A 10443-nucleotide genomic window follows, 5' to 3' on the forward strand; every position below is an offset into this window, starting at 1 on the left:
ATAGGTACACTTGCAATGCTGATAGGGAGGGATTCCAGGATTTTGAACCTGCAGCAATGAAGGAATGGTGACATAGCTCCAAGTCAGGATGATGTGTGGTTGGAGTGGAGCTTGCAGGTGGTGGTGTTTCCATGTATCTGCTGCCTTTGCTGTTTAAAGGTGGTAGAGACCATCGGTTTGGAAGGTGTTGTCTGAGAATCCTTGGAGATTTTTGCATTGCAAATTATGGATGGTCTACGCTGCTGTGTCTGTGGTGGTGAGAATTAATGTGAAAGATGGGGTTCCGAACAAGTGAGCTGCTTTATCGTGGATAAAACAAAATGGAGAGTTTTTTTGCACTCCTGACTTGCACATTGCTGATGGTGGAAAGACTCTGAGTCAGGAAATTAGTTACTCACTGCAGAAATCTGAGCGCCTGAATGATGGGATGAAGTTAAGGACTGATAAGTTGTTTGTCATGGTTCATAAATAGCAATAAATAAACAAATATGTGTTTGCATGTATGACGAAGTGTCAGCCATGCCATCTATGTGCCCTGAGAAGTGTTTGTTATTGGTTCCCCTCTTATTTTGTGCATAGTGAAGGGTAACTCCTGACTGACAGTACTTGACTGGGTGCACTGCTGGGATTTAAAATTGGCACCAGCATCCAGGATCCCAGGATATCCTGGCAGTGGCGAGTAACACCACCTTTGGTGACAGGGAGAGTACAACAAGCAGGGCACCTTGGTGCGACGTACTTAGGTAATGAGGCATATTTAGGAAAATAGTGTGAGGAGACTTGCAAGGGATTGGAAAGAGAAACCCATCATGAAACTTGGCAAAATTGACACAATCATTTCTGGTCAATCTCCACCAGAGATTAACCAGTGGGCAAAAATTTGACAGATGGAAGTATGATATGATTGTTCACTTGCACATAGAAAAGCAGAATCTTATCTAGCTATAGAGACACTGCAGGATATTGCAGTACTGAGGCACCTTGCTGTCCTTAAAAATGAGTCATTAAGTAACAGCGTTAGCTTCGTTAAGTATTTGGGAAATTAAGTTGGCCAGGTGATAAGGGATGGAATAGATTTCCTGTTTTGATGTCCTCCTCATCTGATTGTAAGACATGGGTTTTTAACCATTTGAAGGATGGTCTTGCCAAGTCAGTGTCATTTTTTGATGAGTTGTTCTACAAGTGGCCTGGGTAAAAACATTAAAAGCTTAATGCAAGTCACAAAATGCACACACAGACACACACAGACACACAGTTCTGGTGCATGTGTTTAAATCCCATCATGGCAGATGGTGAAATGTGAATTGAACATAAAAATCCAGAAATAAAACCAGGTCAAATGGAGACCATGTCCTTTCAGGAAGTTAATCTTCTGTCCTTACCTGATCAAGCCTGTATATGACTCCAGATCCACCACACTGTGCTTAACTCTCACTTGCCCATTGCAGTGACCTCAAGAGCCAGTCACTTCAAGAACAGTTATGTGGTAAATGCTGGCCTTGCCGATGATTAACATGTTCCATGCAATAATAAAAGGAACACCTCTAGGTGGTGCAAGGAGCATACATACACAAGGTTAAAGCCAACTTCATTTGTCAGCATCAGAAGGAGAGCAGTCGCATCCTGGTTTCCTCTTTGAACCCTGAAGCCATCTCTAGATAGTTATGAAGCCTTCTGCCCCACATGCCTGTCTGAAAAATATTGAGTTGGTATCATAAATATATTCTCATTGTTCTGAGAGTAATCTTTAATGTTAGCAAATATGAATGTCCCTGGCATTGTCACTTTGCAATCAACTTTTGTTATAACAGATCGTCATACAAAGGGAAGCAGAATGTTAGACTTTATTGCAGTGGAGATGCAGTATAAAAATAAGGAAGTAAAGATAAATTCACCATAATTTTCCCAGACCATAAGGCTGGGAGAGATGATTAGTGGTTTAACCAGAGGCTCAGCTCAGCTCAGGTAAAGGGGAAGATTGCGAAGGAGAGTCCTTCATGCTAACCTCAAAATTGAGCCCATGCCATTGGCATCACTCTGCATTGTAAACCAGCTGTCCAGCCAACTGAGCTAACCATACTGCTATAATTTTGCAGGGTATTAGTGATATTACACCTGTAGTACCAATGGTCTGTTAGCTCAGTTGGCTAGATAGCTGCTTTGCAATGCAGTAATGTCAACAGTGACTGCGATCACTAGGAAACTCCTTCTTTCTCCACTTCACCCTTTGTCTGAGGCATGTGAACGCTCTAATGAAGCTCACTGCGAGTCATCTTCAAAGCAGTCCTCTAGAAGTACGGCAACATTAATTTTTCACTTCAGTTCAGAGGACTATGTACAATTTTGATCACCTTGATTAAGAAAGGAAATATTTGCACTCTGAGCAGTCCAGGCAATATGCATTGGGATATTACCTCAGATGACTCATTTTGTTTTATCTTGAAAGAGTGACCAGCTGGAGCCAAACTCATTGGAGTGTAGAAGAACGAAGGACTCTCTGGTGGTAGTTATAGAAAGCAGGTCCCTTTCCTGAAGTATCTGAATCTAAGGGTACAATCTCAGAATAAGGAGTCTGTCATTTAAGATGAAGGTGAGGAGGAATTTCTTCTCCTTGAGGGTTATTGGAATTCTTTGCCCAGCAAGAGGTAGAGGCTAGGTCATTTAATATATTGAAGATTGAGTTAGACAGATACTTGATTGTCAGGGTAACCAAGGGTTATGGGAGGATGATTGGAAAATGGCGATAAAACCGCAATGATGATTGTGATCCGCCATGATCAGATTGAGTAATGCAGCAGGCTTGAGAAGCCAAACGTTATGTTCTTGTGCGGGGGGTGAGGGTGGTGAGAGTGAGCATTGGAGGTGGTGGGCATTGTTTGGTGATCTGGAGGGTGATGCAAACATGGTGCTGGAAAAGTGGCCGGGGTCAGGGTTTTTGGGGTATGCACAGTATCGAGGTGGGTGAGCAGTGCCAAGGTGAACCTGAGGCAGTGTCACGGGTACATGGAGTAGTTGAGTAGTGCAGGTAGTATGGGGTTAAGGAAGAGTTAATCCTACAGGACAGGGACCTTTAGAGAACTTCAGTGAAACTGAAGCAGGGTCTCAAGGGAGGTGTCTTCATTGTAGTTGCTGTTCACCGCAAGAGCTACTTATTCACCTTGTTACTGGACCCAAACTGGAGCTGGTCACGATGATGAAAACACTAAATGTTAATAAGGCAAATGACATGCATTCCTACCACATTGCTGACTGGAAAATCTGGGGCATCTCCAAATCATTGTTACACATGACTGCACCAAAGTCTGTTCCCTAGCTACCAATCAGTTTCTCTCCCTGGCAACAGTTTGAGATTAAATTAGTCTGTTTGCAAACATGTTTGACCTCACTGAGAGCTTCCAGCTTAGAGTTCACAAAGTTATGTAGATTGCCTGTTTCAACTTCTACAAAGTCACCCAACTTTGCCATGACTCAGCGAACCTGCTGTCGAAACTGTCAATCACACCTTCATCAGATCTATATCTGACTATTCCAATGCATTCCTGGCTGGTCTCTCACATTCTCCCCTCTGTACATGTGAAGTAACCTAAAACTCTGCTGCTTGTTGCTAAACTGTCAGTAAGTTGCATTTCCCTGTCATCCACTCACTAACTGACCTACACTGGCTCCTTGCCAGGCACCATTGTGATTTTGAATTTCTGATTTAAAAAAAAATTGTATTGGACTCAACATATCTCTCTCCACAAATACAGCCAGACCTGCTGAGTTCCTTCAATTTGCTTTGTTCAAAATTTTCACCCTTGTTTTTAAATCTGTTCATGTCCTTATTTTGTTGTATTAAATGTATAATACGTGTGTACATTGTGTTGCACATTATTCCCCAAATATCAGTGTGGTTTATCCCTTCAAGACCTTAAAAAAGGAAAAGAAAAAGCAATAACAGGAACGTTTGATACTTTTCATGGACGTCTTGTAGAACCCTTCTACTCTAAATGGACAATAATTGTGGAAAAAAAGAATAAGATAATTGAAGCAGTAAATTTCACTCGTTAATTTTATTACATGGAAAGAGTGAACATCAAGAGGCAGAAACAGATGGGGTAGTGTAACACGGGATGATCTTGTTGACCAAATGATCTTTTTCGGTGATAATAACACCAGTGTCTAAGTTTACAAATGTAGAACTCTTTGTGCGAGTTCAGTGTTAGTGGAAAGCATTAACATTCAGAGAGCTCGAAACTTTCTCTTGACATTTAATATTGAGAAATATAACAGCCCGTATCTTCTGAGTGGAAATAATTGCTACAGCAGCATAGACTGGAACTGTGAATCTAGATCTTGCAGAAGTCCTGATCCATCGGACAAAATGGGAATTTCCCAAGAAATTTCAACTTCTAATAGTTAACTAACGAGCATCTGATGCACTCCAAAATCATCGTCAACTCAGAAGTACAGTTAGGATCTTCAAAGAGTTCCAACTCATGTACTGGAGCAGTTAGTCAAGGAAAATGAGAGTGGTTAAAACTTGCTCTAACACTTTGGGAAATACAAAATTGACCCTCCTGAATCACCACCCTATCTATCTATTAGCAAACCCACCACCACAATGCCTGCCTTACCCAGGTATCACCCCACTCCTTTACCTAATGCTACCCTGCTTACCAACATAGTCAACCACCCTCTTGCCCATGTACATAGGGAACATTAAACATAAGAGTGGGCCATTGGACCCTTTGAGCCAGCTCTGCAATTTAATATGATCATGGCTGATCATTCAATTCTTATCTTGTTCTCACTTTCTCCCAATATCCTTTCATCCCATTAGTCCCAAGAACTATATCTAACTCCTTTTTGAAAACCTTCAATGTTTTGGGCTCAACCACTTTCTGTGTCAGAGATTTGCACTATCACCATTCTCTAGATGAAGAAATGCCTCCTCAGTCCTAAGTGGTCTATCCCATATCTTTAGACTGTGATTCATGGTTCTGGGGTCCCTGATCATTGAAAACAACCTACATTTATCCTGTGTAGTCCTGTTAGAATTTTGTGGGTTTCTATGAGATCCCCCTTCATTCTTCTAAACTCCAGTGAACATAGTCCCAATCAATACAGTCTCTCTTCATACATCAGTTCTCACATCCCAGGAAGTAATCTGATAAACTTTCGTTGCACTCTCTCCAAGCCAGAATATCTTTCCTCAGCTGTAGAGACCAAAACTGCACACACTATTTTAGCTGTGGTCTCAGTAAGGCTCTGTACAACAGCAGCAAGCTATCAGTGCTCCATACGCAAACCCTGTCACTATGAAGGCCAACATACCATTTCTGGTCTTCATCACCTGCTGCACCTTCCCTGCTTAACTTGCTTAACTCACTCACAAATATTCATTCACTAAGAATTATTAAATAACATTAAACAAGAAAAACAAATTAGTTACATTTAAAATTATTAAATAACCCTGTAATCAAATGTTTAAAAGAAGGGAAATAAATTAATTACATTTACAATTAGTTAATTATAATCTTATTAAATGTTTAACAGAAGCAGAAACATAATGAAAAGCTATGTAAATCCTTAAAAATGTCATAGAAGTATTATTAAATCTAATTTTCAGTTTAAATCCCTGTGTTGACTGCTGCTACCTGAAGAGGAGAAAGTGAGGTCTGCAGATGCTGGAGATCAAAGTTGAAACTTTATTGCTGGAACAGCACAGCAGGTCAGGCAGCATCCAGGGAACAGGAGATTCGACGTTTCGGGCACAGGCCCTTCTTCAGGATTCTTTGGCCTGTGCCCGAAACGTCGAATCTCCTGTTCCCTGGATGCTGCCTGACCTGCTGTGCTGTTCCAGCAATAAAGTTTCAACTTTGATCTCCAGCATCTGCAGATCTCACTTTCTCCTCGAAGATTTCAACCTACTGCGAATCCTCTTACAAGGATGCCTTCCTTGAAGAAGCTCTCTGCCTCTCTCTACAAAGATTTCAGTGAGTCCCTAACACTCTCTGCTCATTCCTGAAGAAGGGCCTGTGCCCGAAACGTCGAATCTCCTGTTCCCTGGATGCTGCCTGACCTGCTGTGCTGTTCCAGCAATAAAGTTTCAACTGCTGCTACCTGAAGGCCCATTTTATTTTCTGTGATCATGAGGGGTTGGCATGGCTTCATTTCCCCTGCGCTCCATTGACTCCAACTCCTATGTGCTGCAAAGGAAGCTTCAGAGACCAAGCTACATCAAAAAACTGGCCATAAAAAAAACAAGGCTCAGTAAGTGAGTAGTATTTCGCACAGTTGACGTTGGACAGAACAGCTCTGATCCCGATCTGAAGCTCTGGGCTAATGTGATACATGCAAGCACAAATAAAGTGAAAAGGATTATATAATCGAACATTCTTTGGTAAGTAAGACAAGAGTAGTAGTTTATAACAGTGAAATGTTGTTTCGGTACACAGCAGTAATTGCAAAATCAAATAAATGGCTGGATTGTAAGTGCATTCTCAGTGTCAATTCCAAGGTAAGATTGCTGTCATAAACCATTACTGACACCATGTATTTGATCCCATTGCTCCAAAATAATTTGGTTCTGGAAAGGAAGCAAAGATTGTGTTCAAGTTGTGAGCTATAAGGGAAACGTAAGTTTTGCTGACAAAAAGAGACAAGAGTTAAAGCTTTCTGTCTTGCACTCATCAGGACAAATGAAAGAATATCACATTTCAAAGTGAATAAGTTTATATTGTCAATTGTTGGCAAGTGGACTCTGATTACAGACGAGTGAGGTGAAGAGAAACTTCTTTACTCATAGAGTTGTTAGGATTCAGAATGCGCTGCCTGGGAGAGTGGAGGAAGTGGATTCTGTAGGAGGTTTGAAAAGAGAGCTGGATATACATTTGAAAGTGATGAATTTAGAGGGCTCCTGAGGTATGGCTGGGACTAGCTGGGTAGCTGTTTCAGAAGCTGGTAGAGACAGTGGTTCAAATGGCCTTCTTCACCACTGTAAAACTCTATGTTGCGGGAATGTACCAGGTGATAGGTATTCCTCAAACTTTAATTTAATGACAAAAGGCATGATACCTAAACATCTTTGCAGGACAGTCCCTGCATGTGAACATATGAACATCAAGTATAAGTGAAGTGCTTGTTCAACATTAGGGCCCATAGTAGGAATAAGTTGGTTGGTCAATACATGACTTTATTAACTCATTTTAGGATTTCTGTGAATTTGCGCAAATAAAAGATGGTCTAATTAAAGGCAGGATTGTATTAGTCATAAGGGAGCCTGCAATGAAAACAGACTAATTCAGAGAGGAGAAACATATTCTCAGGAAGACATTGACATGCACAGAACCTTGATCAGATGGGCCAATGGGCTGAGGAGTGGCAGATGGAGTTTAATTTAGATAAATGCAAGATACTGTATTTTGGGAAAGCAAATCTTAACAGGACATGCAAACTTAATGGTAAGGTTTTAGGGAGTGTTGCTGAACAAAGAGACCTTGGACTGCAGGTTCATAGCTCCTTGAAAATAGAGTTGCAGGTCGATAGGATAGTGAAGAAGGCATTTGGTATGCTTTCCTTTATTGGTCAGATTATTGAATGCAGGGGTTGGGAGGTCATGTTGCGGCTGTACAGGACATTGGTTAGGCCATTTTTGGAATATTGTGTGCAATTCTGGTCTCCTTCCTATTGGAAGGATGTTATGAAACTTGAAAGGTTTAGAAAAGATTTACAAGGATGTTGCCAGGGTTGGAGGATTTGAGCTGTAGGTAGAGGCTGAATAGGCCAGAGCTTTTTTCTCTGGAGCATCGGAGGCTGAGGGGTGACCTTATAGAGTTTTATAAAATCATGTGAATCTTGGATAGGATAAATAGACAAAGTCTTTTCCCTGGGGTGTGGAGTCCAGCCCTAGAGGGCATAGCTTTAAGCTGAGAGGGGCAAGATATAAAAGAGACCTAAGGGGCAACCTTTTCACGCGGAGGGTGGTATGTGTATGGAATGAGCGGCCAGAGGAAGTGGCGGAGGCAGGTACAATTGCAACATTTTAAAGGCATATGGATGGGTATACGAAGGGTTTGGAGGGATATGCTGGCAAGTGGGACTTAGATTGGGGTATCTGGTCAGCATGGACGAGTTGGACTGAAGGGTCTGTTTCTGTGCTGTACATCTCTAAGACTCTAAGCACTGAGAATGCGAATCACCAACGAGAGCATATACATGTTGGAAGAAACCAGATCTTGCTTTATAATGATTGATGCACCAGAACCAAAAGGGAGAACAATCACAGACAAAGAGCAGAATTCAGGTACTGCAGAGGACATTACACAAAGGAGAGAAAGGTATGTCTAGCAAAGCAATGTTCTCATTGTAAGAAGCTGAATCATTTTGTAAACAGGTTAGGGGAAAGTGCAGCAAGCAGGTTCAGATGGCCTTGAGATAACAGCTTGAAATTTTGAAGAACCCATTTACACCACATAACAGGTTAATTCAGTCAAATGGGAAGTGATGGCCAGTATTGTCACTGGACTGTTAACCCAGAAACCCAGATAATGTTCTGGTGACCTGACTTCGAATCCTGTCACAGCAGATTGTGGAATTTGAATTTAATAAATATCTGAAATTAAGAATCTAATGAAGACCGTGAATCCAGTGTCAATTGTCAGGAAAAACCTATCTCGTTCACTAATGCCCTTCAGGGAAGGAAACTGCCATTCTTACTTGGTCTGGACTACATGCGGTTCAAGACCCACAGCAATGTGGTTAACTCTTATCTGCCCTCTGGGCAGTTAGCAAGGGCAATAAATGCTGCCTGGCCTGCAATGCCCTCTCCCCATGATGAATAAAGGAAATCAATGGATGATGCATGGTTTGTGACTGTTAAAATGATGACTGCAGAGAAAGAACACCAGGTCACCATAAAGTGTCAGACATCTGGTATAATGCAACATCATGGCCATCACTGACCTGGGCAAAGTGGCTCAATATGGCAATCGGAAAATGAAGCCCTTGAAAGTGAGGTTGAGGCTAAATGATCGTGCCATATTTGTGCCAAGAGGATAGAACCTTCTGTATGAGACAATTGAAAATCTAGACTTGCAGATCATAGACAATACCATAAGAAATAGGACCAGAAGTAGGCCATTCAGCTCCTTGAGCCTGATCCACCATTCAAAAGGATCATGGATAACCTGATACTCTTCACATCCACTTTCCTGAGTCTTCCCTGTAACACTTGATCCCCCCAATAAGAGCATAAAATGGCAAGCAAATATCACTAATTCAACTGGAGCAAGTCTAAAGCTTGGAATGATAATTCTCAATGTACCAAAGAGATTTACAATGTGTTGAAATTAAATCATTAATTATAGAACAGATCATAGAGTTATCCTGTCAAGTATAACCTTGAAGTAGATGAGAGCATGAGGAAAATTAAGCAACTGATGTGGAATATTCCAGTTGCCCTCAAAGCCAGCCTGAAAGTTAAGACAGGAGAGCTGAAAAAGAAGGTAGTGACAAGAAAGTGACTTCCACAGAATGGATTAGCAGCATGGCTATCTAAGAACAGGCAGTGAATCACAGCTGCTAAATAAAGCTCTGAAGAGATCGCACTACCTCATGCCAACCATAGAAGGAACTTTTCCACAACTTAATATTCTTTGTGTACATAAGTGTAAAGTATGGTTACTGGCAATTGAAAATGGATGAAAGCAGCAGCCTTTCTTACATTTTGGGTGCCCTTTGGCAGTTATCGATGGTTGCGCATTCCTTTGACATACTCATGGCTCCAGAGGAGTATCAATGCCAGCAACGTCAGATAGTGATCTTCCTGGAATGGAAACTAATGTGGAGAACCTGATAGTACAAGGATGTGAAAACATGATGGAACAAGCAACTGCAGAACACAATCAATATTAAGTGAAACTCGAGAGAGCTCACCAGCTTCACTTGAAGCTGAAAGAAAAAAAATGCAATTGAAGATGCTCAAAGTCAAATATAGAGACCATATACTTATAGCAAAAGGTCTTTGCCCAGACCCTGAGCGCTGAGTAGGTGAGAGCTGTAGCAGCAATTTGGATTCAAACTATTTAAGTAATGCTTTGCCTAATTTGTCATCTGAGTGTGAACCATTATATTAACTCACTAGAGAACGTACAAAACTTGACCTATTCTTGGGAAATAAGGCAGGGCAGGTGACTGAGGTGTCAGTGGGGGAGCACTTTGGGGCCAGCGACCATAATTCTATTCATTTTAAAATAGTGATGGAAAAAGATAGACCAGATCTAAAAGTTGAAGTTCTAAATTGGAGAAAGGCCAATTTTGACGGTATTAGGCAAGAACTTTCGAAAGCTGGTTGGAGGCAGATGTTTGCAGGTAAAGGGACGGCTGGAAAATGAGAAGCCTTCAGAAATGAGATAACAAGAATCCAGAGAAAGTATATTCCTGTCAGGGTGAAAGGGAAGG

At 41.4% G+C, this 10443-nt stretch overlaps 1 protein-coding gene across 1 annotated transcript in view; it reads left to right on the forward strand.

Moving 5' to 3' along the window:
• ctnnal1 (catenin (cadherin-associated protein), alpha-like 1) overlaps positions 1-10443 on the forward strand; it is a 322398-nt gene that overhangs the window by 246521 nt on the left and 65434 nt on the right. The window lies entirely within an intron of this gene.

The sequence above is a fragment of the Chiloscyllium plagiosum genome, chromosome 5 (assembly GCF_004010195.1).
Source record: "Chiloscyllium plagiosum isolate BGI_BamShark_2017 chromosome 5, ASM401019v2, whole genome shotgun sequence".
In the NCBI taxonomy this organism is placed as follows: Eukaryota; Metazoa; Chordata; class Chondrichthyes; order Orectolobiformes; family Hemiscylliidae; genus Chiloscyllium; species Chiloscyllium plagiosum.